Raw genomic sequence first — 19,288 nt, 5'->3', positions numbered from 1 at the left:
AAGAGGGAAGCACAGGTGTCAGGAGTCAGGGAGGCCTGAGGGAGCACTGAGTGCTCCGGGCTCCCTCCTGCCCCCTCCCTAGCCCAGCTTGGCTCAGAGGGGCGCCTCTGCCATTCTGTGTCTTGTGGGTGTTGACAATTTCTAGGTTCCCTGCCTTTGGGCAGAGTTATCTGTCGTCACTTAAGTCAGAATCAGGGCACAGCTAGGCTGCGTGACAGTATCCAGGACAGGTGCTGATGGCTTTGGGGTCCACTGATCCTCAGAGCTTGCCTCTGTGGGGACAGGATGGAGGTTAGTATCTTTGGGATATTCAATACTTTATTTATTCCATTCATATTTGTGGGGGGCTGGGGGTGAGGGAGGAAAAAGGTTACAGAGCAAGAGAGACCTGACCCCCTGGAATTGTTTATAAATGATGACTGTAAAACTGGTTCTCGCTCCTAGGTCCAAGGAGTCTCAGAGATCCAATCAGTATTTGCAATTTTATGTCTTCATTCAGAATCTTAGAAAATAATCATAGCCCTTTAAATTTTTTTTGAATTTGTTCTTTTTAATTATATATGACAGTGGAATGTATTTTGACATATCCTAATACGTGGAGTGTAACTTCCCATTCTTGTGGTTGTACATGATGTGGAGTTACACTGGTCATGTATTTGCACATGAACATGGGAAAGTGATGTTGCATTCATTCTACTGTCTTTCCTGTTCCCAATCCTCCCCTATTACCCCCTGTCCAATCCACTGAACCTCCACTCCCCCACCCCCCATTGTGAGCCAGCATGTACATATCAGAAAGAACATTCAGCCGTTGGTTTTATGGGACTGGCTTATTTCAGTCAGCATGATATTCTCCAGTTCCATCTATTTACTAGCAAATGCTATAATTACATTCTTCTTTATGGCTGGGTAATATTCCATTGTGTCTATTCAATGTACCACCATAACTCATCTTATTAGATCAAGACAGAGTCCTTCACAGTGATACTTTGCTACTGGAAGACACTTCTATGGAGTAAGACTTTTTAAAAATATTTTTTAGTTGTTGATGGACCTTTATTTATTTTTTTAATTTATATGTGATGCCAAGAATCAAACTCAGTGCCTCACACATGCCAGGCAAGTGCTCTACCAGTCCCAGCCCAAGACTTTGGTTTTTAAAGCCAGTTTTCCCCAAGCCAGGTCCTTGTAATAGATTATGAACTGCAACAGAGGGTTGACTTGAAGGAGTGACAAACCAGCTATGTAAAGATGGAGGGGAGAGTCCTCCATGGGTGAAGCTCCAGCATCCAGTCACTGCTGTGCTGAGGACTGGGAGGGATTTCTGAAAGAGCCTCTTAAAAAACTCAGTGCAGTGAGTGGGGAGGTTGGGCAGGAAGGAGTTGAGGATGCCAGGCCTGGAGCTGGGAGAAGCCCCACGAGGGTCAGCATTCGATTCAGTCATTTGACCCCCTGCACTTTGAGACCCCAAACTGTTCAAAATGTTAGATTCCTAAAAACGACCATACCCATTGATAGTGTGGGATTGGCCATGATGAAGTATTTACACCACCGAAATTGGCAACTCTTACAAACCAGCCAGATGTGCTGGAGCTCTCTCAGATGGAAGAAATCTACACAGCTGGCTTTTGTCAGTCTTCTCAATGTCATGTCACCTACTCAGAAAGGCCTGACCCCAAGTGAAGTCACTTCATCACTGTTACCATAGGCCTTTACAGTTCATCCCAATCAGAAATGGTCACTGTCTGCACTACATCTGTCTCTTCTCACTGGAATGCAAGTCCCCAGAGAGCAGAAACACATTTTATCCCTCTTCTCAGATAGTACCCAGCACATAGTAGGTTCTCAAAAATATATATCAAGCTGGACACTGCGATGCACACCTGAAATCCCCACAGCTCCAGACGCTGATGCAGGAGGATTGCAAGTTTAAGGCCAGCTTCAGCAACTTAGTGATGGGGATGGAGCTGGGGATGTGGCCCCTCAGTTCAGACCTTAGTTCCTAAATAAATAAATAAAAATAGAAATTAAGAAATGAGAAGGTTTGGAGCTGGAAATGGACTGTTTTCTCCAGGGACCCTGTGTAGGTTGTCAGGGGACAAGAGGGAACCCAGTGCTGGGTACTGGTTGGCTCTTGGCCAGACCAGATGAGAATGAGACAGACCTGCTTAACTGACTGGAATGGGCCAAAACTAACAGGTCCTTGTCTTGGGAATAGGGACACTGGGTTTAGCAAATAAGGCATAACCAATTACATTTGAATTTCAGGTAACAGTAATTTTTTAGTATAAGTATGTTCCATACAATATTAGAGACATAGTAAACAACTGCTCTTTGTTTACCTGAATTTCAATGGAATATAATCATGTTTTCTCTTTGGGGAGTCAGTGGTACATGGGAGAGTGCTCCCTGAGTCTTTGGGTCTCATTAACTTCCTCTCTCCTCCCAGCCACGTTTGGTTGTCTGCTTTCTCTGAGCTGTGACAGGATGGCAGGGAAATCCCCTCTCCAGCCAACTCCATCTTCACCCCCATGTCCTCTTCACCCCCATGTCCTGAGAGGCACTGGGCAGCTTGAACTTGATCACTCTGAGCAGTTTTCATTTGAGGCCTGGGTGTAGCAAGCCCTGGGCTGGCCCTGGGCTTCACCTGTAGATGAACATTATGATCACCTGGATGCTTTTAACACGAGCTGGGCCCAGGCCAACTGCAGCCCAATTAAAATCAGAAGCTCCACATAGTCTTGTTAATCTGCACCATGATTTTTTCTTCTAAATATAGTATCTGTCCCCTTCACTTCCATCATCACATATTAGGCTGTGACATACTCCCAACCCATCTTCCATTCTATCTCTTCATTTGTTTCTATTTTTGGGGGGTGGGGGGAGCTCAAATCCAGAGCCAAGTACATTCTAAGCAACTGCTCTACCACTGAGCTGCATTCCTAGCCCTCTAGATCCTTTGAGTCTATCCTCTTTCCCTCTCTCTTGACACTGCGAATGGAACCCAGGGCCTTACGAAGGCTAGGTAAGTGCTCTACCACTGAACTATACCCCTGACCTTTTTTGATCTTTTTTTTTTTTTTTTTTCCTTGTTGTTGTTGAGACAGAGTCTGGCCAAGTTTCTCAGGCTTGCCTCAAACTTGCTGGCCTCCTACCTCAGCCTTCTGAATAGCTGGAATTACAGCTACCTGTTGACCACACCCGGTCAACTCTATTCTTTGTGCTGCAACCAGGAAGAGAAATTTTGAGATTCAAATCTAAGCAAGTAATTTCTCTTGTCATTCCTATGTTCTCAGGAAAAAGATCAAAATAATCCCTTTATAGTGGGGAGACCTGGCAGACATTAATGAAGTCAAGCAATTAAGGTTAACTACACCAGCAATAAGACATGACTGCTGTGGAATTCTTGCCAAAAATTTATAGCCCTGATCTAATCCTGATATCAGATGAGCTAAAATTGACAGACATCATGACTAGGCAGTCCTCTTCAGAAGTGTCCACATTGGGGTTGGGGATATGGTTCAGTGATAGAGAGCTTGCCTACCATGCAAGCTGGGGTTCCATTGCCAGCTTCAAAAAAGAGAAGGAGGAGGAGGAGGAGGAGGAGGAGGAGGAGGAGGAGGAGGAGGAAGAGAAAGGAGGAGGAGGAGGGGAAGGGGAAGGGGAAGGAGTGTCCAGGTGATGTAAAACTGAAAAATTGTGGATGGGAGGAAACTAAGAGGATTAGATATTCAATGCAAAGTGGACCCTTGATTGGATCCACATGAGAAAAAAGGTATTAGACAAAAAAAAACATACACTGGTGAAACATGAATAAGCACTGTAGATTAATAGTATCATACAATCTTTTCCTGGTTATTATCATTTTACTGATGTGAATTGTTAACATTAGGGGAATTAAGTAAAGGGTATTTAGGAATTCTCAGTGCTATTTTTGCAACTTTTACATAGGCTTAAATTTATTTCTTTAAAAAAATTTTTTTTAAGTTGTTGATGGACAACTTTATTTTGTTCATTTTTTTATAAGTGGTGCTGAGAATTGAACCCAGCACCTCACACATGCTAGGCAAGTGCTCTACCACTGAACCATAACCCCAGCCCTAGGCTTAAAGTTATTTCAAAATGAAAAGGTAAAAAGAAAATCCTTAACATGGCCTTGGAGGTTCAGTGTGGTCTAGCTACTCTTTCAGTAGAATAGCCATACAAACCTTTTTCTTTTCTTTCTTTTTGTAGTACTGAGGTTTGAAACCAGGGCCTCAAGAATACTAGGCAAGTGCTCTACCACTGAGCTATGTCCTAGTTCTTCTCTTTTTTTATTTTGAGACAGGGTCTCATTAAATTCCTCAAGACTGATCTTGAATTTACTACCCAAGTAGCTGGGTATAGGTGTGCACTATCATGCCGGGCCTTCCAGTCTTAACGTGCAGCCAGGTTTGAGAATCACTGCTCAAAAGTCAATGTTCTGGCTTAGCTTCAAGGCCCAATATAGTCCCTGGCACATAGTAAGTGCTCAAGAAATATAACAAATAAGCCGGGCATGGTAGTGCATGCCTGTAATCCCAGCGATTTGGAAGGTGGAGGCAGGAGGATCACAAGTTCCAGGCCAGCCTCAGCAATTTAGTAAGGTCCTGTCTCAAAATTAAAAAAAAAAAGAAAGAAAATGTCTGGGAATGTACTTCAGTGGTAGAGTGCTCCTGGGCTCAATCCCCAGTATCAACAAACAAATAAACAGCAAACCAAACAACAACAAAACAAATAATAAAAAATACAACAAATAAAGAATAAAAAAATTTTGCTGAAAGGATGGATATAAATGTGCCACAAGGTGCTCACTTTGGAAGCACATATACTAAAATTGGAATGATACAGAGAAGATTAGCATGGTCCTGTGCAAGGATGACATAAATGTGCTACAAGTAATGTATAGATCTTGGTCATTAATGATAACAATGATAATGATATAGAAAATAAAATAATAATGAACCTTGAATCCCCCCAAAAAAAGAACCTTGAAGACATTATAATAAGTGATTTAGCTTAGCTAGACACATAGGACAGTGTGTGATTTTACTTATATGAGGGATCTAGTTTAGGCAAATTCATGGAGACAGAAAGTACATGGAGGTTAGGAGGGTTGGGGAAAGGGGAGTTAAATTGTCTACTGGTTACAAAGTTTCTGTATGGGGTGATGAAAAACTTAGAAATAGATAGTAATGATAGTGGTGCAATATTGTATGTATAATTATTGGCAATGAACAGTAAACTAAAAAAAAGGATATATATATATATTCCCCCAAACAAATAAATAAAAAAATAAATAAAATGGGAGTGGGACCGAGGGTGTAGCCCAGCGGTAGAGCACATGCTTAGCATACATGAAGCCCTGGGTTCAATCCCCAGGACCGGGGGGGGAAAACGTGAAGTACTGATCCATGCTACAACATGGATAAATCTCAGAAACATGCTAAGTAACAGGAGCCAGACACAGAAAATGACATGTTGCCTGATATCTTTGATATTAAGTAGCTAGGACGGGTAAGTATATAGATGGTGGCCAGGGGAGAAAGGGAGGGGGGACATGGGGAGTGATTTCTTCACGGGTGTGGGTGTTCCTCCTGGTTGATGAAAAGTTTTTTTTTTTTTTTTTGTTCTAAAATCATTTAATTCGCTTTGGACTTCCCAGGATCCTGTCTTTCCCTTAGATTACAGACTAATTGGAGAGACAGGTATGCAACTGTGACATAACAGGTTAAGTAATGTATAAGGAGTGGGGACTTTAGAGCCCAGAGAAGGGAAGGAATAATATTTCTCATGGTGAAGGAGGGTTCAAGATTCCACAGCCAAACTGACAGAAATCCCAAAATGCAAGTAGGATTTCACCAAGCAGAAAAGTGTATAGACAGCAGCAAAGGCAGGAAAAAAGGAGAGGGATAAACATTTAGGAGTGGGAATGAGGGGAAGGCCAAGGCAGTAGCAAATGTCCTTGCAAAGGATACAGAATGAAGAACATGTCCTTGGAAGGGGTGGTACAGGATCTTGTCAGATTCAAATCTATCCTGATCTTGCTCTCAGAAGGTGGGGGCCAGGTCAGGTGTGATGGTGCATGCCTGTAATCCCAGCAACTGGAGAGGCTGAGGCAGGAGGATCTCAAGTTCAAAGCCAGCCTTAGTGACTTAGTAAAGCTCTAAGCCGGGCTGGGGATATAACTTAGTTGGTAAAGTGCTTGCCTTGCAAGCACAGGCCCCTGGGTTCGATCCCCAGCACCGACATTCTGCCGAAGGGGGGTCCACGTGCCAGGCGCCCTCTTCCCCTTGTCGGCAGTGTCCTCGTGCTGCTTCTCAGAGGGTGCCTCTTGACCCCGGAGCTCAGCCGAGGTGGCCCACAGCACCAGGAGCAGCCGTAGAGAGCTGATGAAAAGTTTTAAAACGAAAGAAAGGCAGCAGTTGGAGGCTGACACAGGAGGACTGCAAATTCAAGACCAGCCTTGGCAGCTTAGTGAGACCCTGTCTCAAAAAAGAAAATAAGAAGGTCAGGGAATGTGGTTCAGAGGTATAGCATCCCTGGGTTCAATCCCTGCTGGGGAGAAAAAAAAAAAAAAAAGAAAAAGCTGGGTGTGGTGGTGTACTCCTGTAAACCCAGTGACTTGGGTGGTGGAGGCAGGAGAATTCCAAGTTCAAGGCTAGCCTGGGCCATCAACTTAGTGAGATCCTGTCTCAAAAATAAAATTTGAAAAAGGACTGGTGATGGTAGACTGCTTGCCTAGTGTGGACAAGCCCCTGAGTTCAATAACCAGTACTACTACAACAAAAAAAAAAAAGAAAAGAAAAGAAGAAGAAGAAGAAAAAAAAAAAAAAATATATATATATATATTGAACCCATAGGGCCCCTCCCCAGTCCTGTGCCTCATTCTCTCCTGGTCCAAAATCTGGGACTTCTCTCCTGAAGCTACTGCATAACAGTCAGTCCTCACTTCCTAAGCAAAAGGTAACAATCTTATTAGATGAAAATGTGGCCCAACATTCAATCACAGCCTCTAAATACTCTTCTCTGTGTCCTCGGGGACTTCTGAGGAATAGGACTTCCTGGGATTTCTTCACTAATCAGGCAATATTTGGGTTCGTTTATCAGGTATCTACTAAGGACCAGCTGGGGTCCCAGCCCTCAGGTTGGACAAAATCTGGGCAGGGACCAGGCGTGGTGGCATGCCTGTAATCCCAGCAGCTCAGGAGGCTGAGGCAGAAAGATCCCAAGTTGAAAGCCAGTCTCAGCAACTTAGGGAGACCCCGTTTCTAAGTAAAATATAAACAAGGCTGGTGAGGTAGTTCAGAGGTTAAGCACCTCTGGGTTCAATCCCTGGTGCAAAAAAAGAGAAAATCTGGATAGGGGAGGAAATGGAAACAATTCAGATACACAAACTACAATGATTTGCGATGTTCACGTTGAAGTCTGTACTAAGTGGAAGACTTAATTAAATTAAATCTAAGTTTAATCTAATTTAATAGAATTAAAAAATCCCTCCGGGAGGGAGTTGGCTTCTGAATGGAGGAAGAATTTCTAAGCGGGGAATTTCTAACCTGGTACAAAGCAAGGGTGATAATCGGCCCTTGGGAAACAGGTAAGGTGGGCAAAGGATGAGGCCAGGCCAGGTGGGGAATTTTGGTCACATCCTCCTGTAGGTCACAGTGGACCGTTACTGCAGGTTTGTAAACAGAGGTGGTCCTCAGGGACTGTGGGTCTCACCAGGGAACAGCCATTAAATTCTCTAAAGGGCCCCAAAGAGGATAAGAAGTCTATTGTAAAAAGAGCTGGACTGTTGCTCTGCCCCAGCTGCCTGGTTTCGGCCAGAGCAGACTCTTCCCCAGTCCCTGGTGCAGTGCTGGTTCCAGGTCATTTGCGTCCTGAGCAGCTGGTTCTCCTGGGTCTCTATCGCCTCCTCCCCACCCCGGCTCCCTGGAGCTGTCCTCACAGCTCTGAGGTCTTCACCGGTGGCTGGGCTCCCAGGTGGGAGGGAGTCTGCGTGTCTTCCCACCATGGTGTCACCTACTGCCTCCCCCTCCTAACTGGCAACGTTCTTGTTCCACTCTTTCCCTCTCCTGAAGCAGCTCTCATGTCATCCGTGAGTGATGAGCAATGTCCCAGTTGCCAAATCTGAAGTCACCTCAGGGCACCTCCTCCTCCTGGTCCTCCTCCCCCTCATCTTCTGAAAAGCTCCCCTCTCTTGACCTCCCTGACATGGCGCCTGCCTATCTGGAATCTCTGACTTTTAATGCTGAGGCTTTTCTGTTTTTTCTTTTTGAATTTTCAGTGTTTCCTTACCTTTAAAATATGTGGGTCTTCCTTCCTTCCTTCCTTCCTTCCTTCCTTCCTTCCTTCCTTCCTTCCTTCCTTCCTTCCTTCCTTTCTTCCTTCCTTTTCTTTTTTTCTTTTTTCTTTATTTTGGTACTGGATTGAATTCAGGGGTACTTAACCACTGAGCCACATCCCCAGCCCTTTTTATTTTTCGACATGGGTAATGCACACACATAGGAACAGAAGTCAAACAGAGCAAAAGAGCACAAAGTGAAAATTATTTCTTCCTCCCTGATTATCTATCCCCCCAGATCTCTCCCCAGGGGCACTTATGCTTACCATTTTTTGATATTCTTCTAAAACTGTCCAGTACAGTAGCATGTGACTATTGAGCACTTGAAATGTGTCTAGCTTGAGTTGAGATGTGCTGCAGTGTAAAGTACATGCCAGAGTTCAGATACTTAGTGTAAAAAATACTTTTATAAAGATTTCATTAATGGGGCTGGGGTCATGGCTCAGTGGCAGAGTGCTGGCCTCGCATGTGTGAGGCACTGAGTTCAATTCTCAGCACTGCATATAAATAAATAAAATAAAGGTCCATTGACAACTAAAAAATATTTTGTGAAAATTTCATTAATAATTTTAGAATATTGAGCTGGGCACAGTGGTACACGCCTGTAATCCTAGCAACTTGGGAGGCTGAGGCAGGAGGATCATAAGTTTGAGTCAGACCTCAGCAACTTAGTGAGACCCTGTCTCAAAATATAAATAAATGAAGAGAGAGAGAGAGAGAGAGAGAGAGAGAGAGAGAGAGAGAGAGAGAGAGAGAGAGAAAAGAAAGAAAGAAAGAAAGAAAGAAAGAAAGAAAGAAAGAAAGAAAGAAAGAAAGAAAGAAAGAAAGAAAGAAAGAAAGAGGGAGGTTAGTGCTGGCGATATAGCACATCATGTAGAGTGCCTGACTCACATGCTGGAGGCCCGGGTTTGAGTCCCCAGCATTGTGGGACTGTGGAAATAACAAACAAACAAAAGAGGCTAGAGATATAGCTCAGTGGTAGAGCACCACTGGGTTCAATCTCCCTTACTGGTCCTCCAAAAAAACAATTAATTAAATATTAAAATGATTATATATATATACATAACACATGTAAATATTTATATTTAAATATATATATATTTATATATTGGTATCAGGATTGCCTAGTCTTTTTTTTTTTTTTTTTTGGTGGGGGTACTGGGGGTTCAACCCAGGGGCACGTAACCACTGAGCCACATCCCCAGGTCTTTTTTGTATTTTATTTAGAAACAGGGTCTCACTGAACTGCTTAGGGCCTTCCTAAATTGCTGAAACTGGCTTTTAACTTGCAATCCTCCTGCCTCAGACTCCTAAAATGCTGGGATTACAGGTTATGTGTGCCCGTGCACCCAGCTACTTCCTCCTTTTTATTTATTTATTTATTTTTTTAAATTTATTTTTATTGTAAACAAATGTGATACATATTGTTTGTACATGGAGTAACAGCATACCATTTGCGTAATCATACATTTACATAGGGTAATGATGTTTGATTCATTCTGTTATTGTTTCCTTCCCCCATCCGCCCATCCCTCCCACCCCTCTTTTCCCTCTATACAGTCCGTCCTTCCTCCATTCTTGCCCCCTTTCTACCCCCCATTATGTGTCATCATCCGCTTATAAGTGAGATCATTCATCCTTTGGTTTTTTGAGATTGGCTTATCTCACTTAGCATGATATTCTCCAATTTCAACCATTTGCCTGCAAATGCCATAATTTTATTATTCTTTATAGCTGGATAATATTCTATTGTATATATATACCACAGTTTCTTTATCCATTCATCAATTGAACGACATCTAGTTTGGTTCCACAGTCTGGCTATTGTGAATTGAGCAGCTATGAACATTGATGTGGCTGTATTTCTGTAGTATGCTGATTTTAAGTCCTTTGGGTATAGGCCAAGGAGTGGGAGAACTGGTCAAATGGTGGGTCCATTCCAAGTTTTCTAAGGAATCTCCACACTGCTTTCCAGAGTGGCTGCACTAATTTGCAGCCCTACCAGCAATGTATGAGTGTACCTTTTTCCCCACATCCTCTCCAACACCTATTGTTGCTTGTATTCTTGATAATCGCCATTCTAATTGGGGTGAGATGAATCTTAGTGTAGTTTTGATTCGCATTTCTCTTGTTACTAAAGATGGTGAACATTTTTTCATATGTTTGTTGATTGCTTGTAGATCTTCTTCTGTGAAGCGTCTGTTCATATCCTTAGCCCATTTGTTGATTGGGTTATTTGTATTCTTGGTGTAGAGTTTTTTGAGTTCTTTATAGATTCTGGAAATAAGTGCTCTATCTGAAGTATGAGTGGCAAAGATATTCTCCCACTCTGTAGGCTCTCTCTTCTCATTGCTGATAGTTTCCTTTGCTGAGAGAAAGCTTTTTAGTTTGAATCTATCCCAGTTATTGATTCTTGCTTTTATTTCTTGTACTATGGGAGTCCTGTTAAGGAAGTCTGATCCTAAGCCAACAAGTTGAAGATTTGGACCTACTTTTTCTTCTATAAGATGCAGGGTCTCTGGTCTGATTTCAAGGTCCTTGATCCATTGTTGAGTTGATTTTTGTGCAGGGTGAGAGATAGGGGTTTAGTTTTCATTCTGTTGCATATGGATTTCCAGTTTTCCCAGCAACATTTATTGAAGAGGCTATCTTTTCTCCATTGCATATTTTTGGCACCTTTGTCTAGTATGAGAAAATTGTATTTATTTGGGTTTGTGTCCGTGTCCTCTATTCTGTACCATTGATCTACCTGTCTATTTTGGTGCCAATACCATGCCGTTTTTGTTACTATTGCTTTGTAGTATAGTTGAAGTTCTGGTATTTCGATACCCCCGTTTCATTCTTCCTGCTAAGGATTGCTTTAGCTATTCTGGGTTTCTTATTCTTCCAGATGAATTTCATGATTGCTTGCTCTATTTCTGTAAGGTACATCATTGGGATTTTAATTGGAATTGCATTGAATCTATATAGCACTTTTGGTAGTATGGCCATTCTGACAATATTAATTCTGCCTATCCAAGAACATGGGAGATCTTTCCATCTTCTAAGGTCTTCCTCAATTTCTTTCTTCAATGTTTTATAGTTTTCATTGTAGAGATCTTCTACCTCTTTGGTTAGCTTGATTCACAAGTATTTTATTTTTTTTGAGGCTATTGCAAATGGAATTGTTTTCCTCATTTCCCTTTCAGCTGTTTCGTTGCTTGCGTATAAAAATGCTTTAGATTTATGCGTGTTGATTTTATAGCCTGCTATTTTGCTGAATTCATTGATGAGGTCTAGAAGTTTTCTGGAGGAGGTTTTTGGATCCTCTAAATATAGAATCATGTCATCAGCAAATAGTGACAGCTTAAGTTCCTCTTTTCCTATTCGTATCCCTTTAATTTCTTTAGTCTGTCTACTTGCTCTGGCTAGAGTTTCGAGGACAATGTTGAATAGAAGTGGTGAAAGAGGACATCCCTGTCTTGTTCTCGTTTTTAAAGGGAATGCTTTCAATTTTTCTCCATTAAGAATGATGTTGGCCTTGAGCTTAGCATAAATAGCCTTTACCATGTTCAGGTATGTTCCTACTATCCCTATTTTTTCTAGTGTTTTGAGCATGAAGGGGTGTTGTATTTTGTCAAATGCTTTTTCTGTATCAATTGAAATAACCATATGATTCTTATCCTTAAGTCTATTGACATGATGGATCACGTTTATTGATTTACAGATGTTAAACCATCTTTGCATTCCAGGGATGAACCCCACTTGATCGTGGTGCACGATTTTCTTAATATGTTTTTGGATGCGGTTTGCCAATATTATGTTAAGGATCTTTGCATCTATATTCATCAAGGCTGTTGGTCTAAAATTTTGTTTCCTTGATGTGTTCTTTGCCTGGTTTGGGTATGAGGGTGATATTAGCTTCATAGAATGAGTTTTATAGGGTACCGTCCTTTTCTATTTCCTGGAATACTTTGAGAAGTACGGGAATGAGTTCTTCTTTGAAGGTCTTGTAGAACTCAGCTAAGAATCCGTCTGGTCCTGGACTTTTCTTGAATGGTAGGTTTCTAATGGCTTCTTCTATTTCATTGCTTGATATTGATCTGTTTAAATTGTGTATGTCCTCCTGGTTCAGCTTGGAAGGAGCATATGTCTCTAGAAATTTGTCAGTGTCTTTGGTTGTTTCTATTTTGTTGGAGTTCAGATTTTCAAAGTAGCTTCTCATTATGTCCTGTATCTCAGTGGTGTCTGTCGTGATATTTCCTTTTTCATCACGAATTTTAGTAATTTGAGTTTTTTCCTCTCCTTCTCTTTGTTAGTGTGCCTAAGGGTTTCTCTATTTTGTTTACATTTTCAAAGAACCAACTTTTTGTCTTGTCAATTTTTTGAATTGTTCCTTTTGTTTCAATTCATTGATTTCAGCTCTGATTTTAATTATTTCCTGTCTTCTACTTTTGCTGTTATCTGTTCTTCTTTTTCTAGGGCTTTGAGCTGTAATGTTAGGCATTTAGTTGTTGACTGTTCATTCTTTTCTGGAATGCGCTCCATGCAATGAATTTTCCTCTTAGTACCACTTTCATAGTGTCCCAGAGATTTTGATATGTTGTATCGTTGTTCTCATTGACCTCTAAGAATTTTTTTATCTCCTCCCTGATGTTTTTTGTTATCCATGTTTCATTCAGTAGCATATTATTTAGTCTCCAGATGTTGGAGTAATTCCATTTTTTATTTTGTCATTGATTTCTATTCTCAGTCCATTATGATCTGATAGAACACAAGGCAGTATCTCTATTTGTTTGCATTTCCTAAGGGCTGCTTTGTGGCATAACATATGGTCTGTTTTCGAGAAAGTTCCATGTGCTGCTGAGAAGAAAGTGAATTCGCTCATTGATGGATGGAATATTCTATACATGTCTATTAAGTCTAGGTTATTGATTATGTTATTGAGGTCTATGGTTTCTTTGGTTGGTTTTTGTTTGGAAGATCTATCTAGTGGTGACAGCGGTGCGTTAAAGTCACCCAGAATTATTGTGTTGTGGCTATGTGATTCCTGAAATTGAGAAGGATTTGTTTGATGTACAGGGATGCACCATTGTTTGGGGCATAAATGTTTACTATCGTTATGTCTTCCTGATTTATGGTTCCCTTAAGCAGTATGAAATGTCCTTCTTTATCCCTTCTGACTAACTTTGGCTTGAAGTCCACTTTATCTGATATAAGGATGGAAACCCCCGCTTTTTTACTGAGTCCATGTGCGTGGTAAGTTTTTTCCCATCCTTTCACCTTTAGTCTGTGGATGTCTTTTTCTATGAGTCTCTTGCAGGCAACATATTGTTGGGTCTTTCTTTTTAATCCATTCTGCCAGTCTATGTCTTTTGATTGATGAGGTTAGGCCATTAATGTTCAGGGTTATTATTGAGGTATGATTTGTATTCCCAGTCATTTGGCTTATTTTTGGTTTTTAAGTTGGCTTGGTTTCTCCTTTGAGTGCTTTTTCTCTAAGGTAGTTCCTCCCTTTGCTGACCTCCATTGTTGTTTTTCATTTCCTCCTCATGGAATATTTTGTTGAGAACATTCTGTAGTGCAGGCTTTCTATTTGTAAATTCTTTTAACTTTTGTTTATCATGGAAGGATTTTATTTCATCTTCAAATCTGAAGGTTAGTTTTGCTGGGTATAAGATTCTTGGTTGGCAGCCATGTTCTTTCAGAGCTTGAAATATGTTGGTCCAGGCCCTTCTAGCTTTTAGAGTCTGGGTTGAGAAGTTGGCTGCTATCTGTATTGGTCTCCCCCTATATGTAATCTGATGCTTTTCTCTTGCGGCCTTCAAAATCCTATCTTTCTTTTGAATGTTAGGCATTTTCATTATAATGTGCCTTGGTGTGGACCTGTTGTGATTTTGTGCATTTGGTGTTCTGTAAGCCTCTTGTATTTGATTTTCCATTTCATTCTTCAGGTTTGGAAAATTTTCTGATATTATTGAATTGAATAGGTTGTTCATTCCTTTGGTTTGTATCTCTGTGCCTTCCTCAATCCCAATAATTCTTAAATTTGGTCTTTTCATGATGTCCCATAGTTCTTGGAGATTCTGTTCATGATTTCTTACCATCTTCTCTGTTTGAGCAACTTTATTTTCAAGATTAAATATTTTGTCTTCATTGTCTGAGGTTCTGTCTTCCAAGTGGTCTAGTCTTTTGGTGATGCTTTCCATTGAGTTTTTTATTTGGTTTATTGTTTCCTTCATTTCAAGGATTTCCTTTTTTTTTTTTTTTTTTTTTTTTTTTTTTTTTTTTGAGAATCTCTATCTCTTTGTTGAAATGATCTTTTGCTTCCTGCAGGTGCTCTTTCAGCTTATTGGTATTATCATTCATTGCCTGCATTTGCTCTCTTATCTCATCCTTTGCTTCACGATCATCTTAATCATGTATTATCTGAAGTCCTTTTCTGACATTTCTTCTAACATACTGTCATTGGGTTCTATTAATATAGAATATAGATTTGTTTGGATCATTTTCTTCCCTTGTTTTTTCATGTTGTTCATGTATCTTCCCCACTAGCAGTGCAGATCTGGGGTATTGCAGATTTCCCCCGATAGGTTTATAGTGGCCCTATAGGTTTCCAAAACCCTTTCTTTAAGGGGAGACCAATATTAGCAGTGCCCAATTCAGACACTATGCAATCCTAGACCAAATAACCCCTATGAGAACAATAACAAAATTGTTATAATAAACAGAATGAGTTCAAATATTATCTTCAGTAAAACAAACAGATTTGCAATAAGGTCTGCAGTTTCAAATGGAGGACAAAGAGGATGCAGAGGGATGTAGAATGTGGCTGACAATGAGCTTCAAGCCTCCAGCAGGTGTTTCAGGATGGAATTTGCCCCACCTAAAGATCAGATTATCCAAGATGGCCGCTCTGGCTTCCAAATGTGTTGGCAAATGGGAGCTGCAGCTCAGGGTGTGGCCATAGTCAGCTGGAGGTCCTGGAGGCGGAATGTGGTTGGTCAGGCAGGGATCCTGGAGGTCGGGTGTGTTTGGTGTGGTTGTGGCATCCTGGTCTGGGGTCCCGGTGATAGGGCACAGTCAGTTGGTCTGAGGGGTCCTGGCGGCAGGGAGCAGTCAGTCGATGTGAGGGCCCCAGAGGCAGGGAGTGATCGGTCAGGCTGAGGGATCCTGGAGACGGGGCTCAGTCAGTCCGGCCAGAGTTCCTACGGGGCCTGGCTGTTGTCTCAAAATGGCGGCAGCCACGTGTAATCAAACCTGCAGGTACTGTCACAGTGCACTTCCAGGCAACAGCAGGCAGTTGGTGCTCCACTGGCGGTCGGCAATCAGTTTGCAGACTGTTGTCTGAGGATCGGGAGGTAAACCTCATGCGTTGGGTGATGGATAGGTATAAGGCAGGCGATGGACAGGCGAGAGGCAGGCAAATGGCGGATGATAGGCGCCTGAGCAATCTGCACTCAAAAAACGTGTCGATATGCTGGCAGACTGCAGGTGATCACAGCAGACAAATGGGGTAAACAGCAGGGAATCAATAAGCAGCAAAAACTGCCTTACCAAGAAACAGATATCCTCTACTTGAAACCGGATTACGGAGTGACAAGGAACGCAGCCTCCCTCCAGTCCACCATCTTGGATGGTCTTTATTTTTTATTTTGAGACAGGGTCTTGCTAATTTATCTTACGAGGGCCTCATTAAGTTGTTGAGGCTGGCTTTGAACTTGCAATCCTCCTGCCTCAACCTCCTGAGTCACTAGGATTGAAATGATAATATTTTTGTCATAATGGGATAAATAAAATATACTAAAATTAATTTTATCTGTCACTGGCATTTTGATAGGGATTGCATTGAATCTGTAAATCACTTTGAGTAGTATGGAGACTTCAATATTGAGTTTTTTCAATCCATGAACATGGGATGCCTTATCATTTTGTGTTCTCTTCAATTTCTTTAATATTTCATAATTTTAATTGTAGAGTTCTTTTACCTCCTTTGTTAAATTTGCTCCTAGACATTTAATTAATTAACCTATTGTAGCTATTGTAAATGGAATTTCTGTCTTGATTTCTTTTTCAACCAGTTAATTACTGGTGTACTGAAACACTACTGATTTTTTTTTTATAATTTTACAAAAACATCATTTATAATTTTACAAAAACACAACATAGGCAGCTTAGATTCCAACATATACTTTCCATAAATGCACTAAAGAGGAAACACATAGCCATAAATGTCATTGAACAAAGTACAGTGGGACTGAGCTAACTTCCCTGGAAGCACCTAAATTTGCCTAACAGGAGAGAGAGAGATCCTTGCACTTCAGCCCTAAGTAGAACATGATGAAATCTGCACCACAGAAAGAACCTGTCTTTGGCCATTCTGGTTCCCAAAGGCTCTATCTACTCCAGAGTAATTAATGATACCCTCTGGTGACTCCCAGGGCAAAGCAAGACACTATATTGACACTATACTGACTGGTTTGAAGAATTAAGTCAAACTGTCTACTTCAAAATGCAAAAGTTTTTTTTTTTTAATTATCAACTATTATATTCTACAGACATTCCTCATCTTTACCCCACTCTAGGGTTCCATGAATAAGGGTAAGTTTTAGGAATGAGACATCTCATTTAAAACTGAAGTTCAAGATGAAACCAGATTCTCTGCTTCCATCAGTGGGTAGATTCCATTTAAGTTGCAGGTCTCTGCACTGAGAAAGCCCATTTCAATATTAGCAGTTGATCACAGCAGGGGTTGTCTGCCAGTGTTAGTGTGGAGGGTCACAGCTGGCAAAGCCAGTTTCTTCACTATCCAGAAACACTTTTGATTTCTGATTTTTTAAAAATTTTTTAATTTTATTTTTTAATTTTTTTGGTACTGAGGATTGAATTCAGGGGCACTCAACCACACGTCCCCAGCCCTATTTTGTATTTTATTTAGAGACAAGGTCTCACTGAGTTGCTTAGCACCTTGCTGTCTGCTGAGGCTGGCTTTGAGCTTTTGATCCTCCTGCCTCAGCCTCCAGAGACACTGGGATTACAGGTGTGCACCCTGCTCCTGGCTCCCAGCCTTTTAAAAACATTTTTATTTTGAGTCTCACTAGACCAAGGCTGACCTTGAACTTGCAACTCTTAGCTTCCTGAGTTGCTGAAATTATAGGTGTGCGCAGTGTGCACATCCTGCCCTCGCCCTTCCCACCACAGCTAGATGTTGACCTTGTGTGCTGCGACTTTGCTGAATTCATTTTATCAGTTCTGACAGGTTTTTTTTTTTGGTGGAGTCTTTAGATTTTTCTATATATAAAATCACTTCATCTGCAAACAGGGATAGTTCCTGTGACTTCCTCCTTTCCAATTTGGATGCCTTTTATTTCTTTCTCTTACCTAATTGCTCTGGCTAGGATTTGTATCTAGGAAAAATGAGTATCCTTAAAAATTTTATTGAGGGAAGTTTGACTCTATCAGACTCGCCTTAAGGAAAGTTTACTTTAGGTAAATGGAGGCCAGGGAGGAAGCCCAGAGACCATTTCAGAGGTTCCCTTTCTTTAAAAATTTTTTTTCTTTCTTTCTCTTTTTCTTTCTTTCTCTTTCTTTCTTTCCTTCTTCTTTCCTTCCTTCCTTCCTTCCTTTTTTTTCATACACTTTTTAAAAAATACTTTTATTTTATCTTTTTACATGGTGCTGAGGGTCAAACCCAGTGCCTCACATGTGCTGGGCAAGTGCTCTACCACTGAGCCACAACCCCGCTCTCCCTTTCTTTTTCTTTCATTAAAATAATCTTTGAAGAGTGATTTATCATAGTATTAGAGGTTTTTTTTTCCATATAGTAACTATCATTTGCTCCAGTTTTTTTTTTTTTTTTTTTTAATTTTGGTAAAAAGCACGTCGAATTTACAACTATGGGTTTTGTTGTTGTTGTTTTTGTTTTTTGTTTTTTTGTTTTCTGTTTTGTTTTTGGTACTGGGGATTAACCCGGGGTGTTTTACTAGTAAATCACATCTCCAGCCCTTTTTATTTTTATTTTGAGACAGGGTCTTATTAAGTTTATTAGGGGTCACTTAATTGCTGAGGTTGGCCTCAAACTGGAGATCCTTCTGCCTCAGCCTCCCGAGTCATTGGGATTACAGGCGGGAGCCACTGGACCTTGGGATCTTGCTCATTCTTGAGGGCGCAGTTTAATGGTGTGAAATATTCCTATTGTGCAACTGATCTCTAGAACTTTTTCATCATTAAGCCACAACTCCCTGCTTCTCCCCACAGTCCCTGGCTACCATTCTGCATGCTGTGTCTATGAATCTGACTACTCTGCATACCTCATGTAAGTAGAGTCATCTAGTGTTTGTCCTTTTGTGACAAAAGGACATGATGTCCTTGAGGTTCATCCATGTTGTTCCATGTGACAGGTCATTTAGGAAGCTTTTGCAGGAATCAGAGCAAGAACTGATTTGGGAATTGGACTAGGATTCAGCAGCAGAGAGAGCAAGAGGTAGAATCAACTGGGCACACACCTGTAATCCTGTGACTCAGGAGGCAGAGGCTGGAGTTGGAGGCTAGCCTCAGCAACTAAGTGAACCCCTGTCTCAAGATAAGAAATAAAAAGTGCTGGGGATGTAATTCAGTGGTAGAGTGCCTCTGGGTTTGAATCAAAGAAAGAAAGAAGGAAAGAAGGAAGGAAAGAAGGGAAGGAGGAAAGGAAGGAAGGAAAGAAAGAAAAGAAAAAGGAAAGGAAAGAAAGGAAAAGAAAAAAAAGAAAAAAGACAAGAAAAGAAAGAGAAAGAAAAGCAGACTCAGGGAGGCTCGGGGGAGGTCAAGTCACTGGACTACGGGTAGAGTGATGGGAAGGTGGGGAGGTTCGGGACGCAGGCTCCTCCCTTTGGCATTGGCTTCAGAAAGGGATGTGGACAGGGCCATGGCACCTACAATTGTGGACTCCTTTGGAGGATGTGGCTC

Source organism: Sciurus vulgaris, assembly GCF_902686455.1.
Source record: "Sciurus vulgaris genome assembly, chromosome: 2".
NCBI classification, from domain to species: Eukaryota; Metazoa; Chordata; class Mammalia; order Rodentia; family Sciuridae; genus Sciurus; species Sciurus vulgaris.
This window is presented reverse-complemented; position numbering follows the sequence as displayed.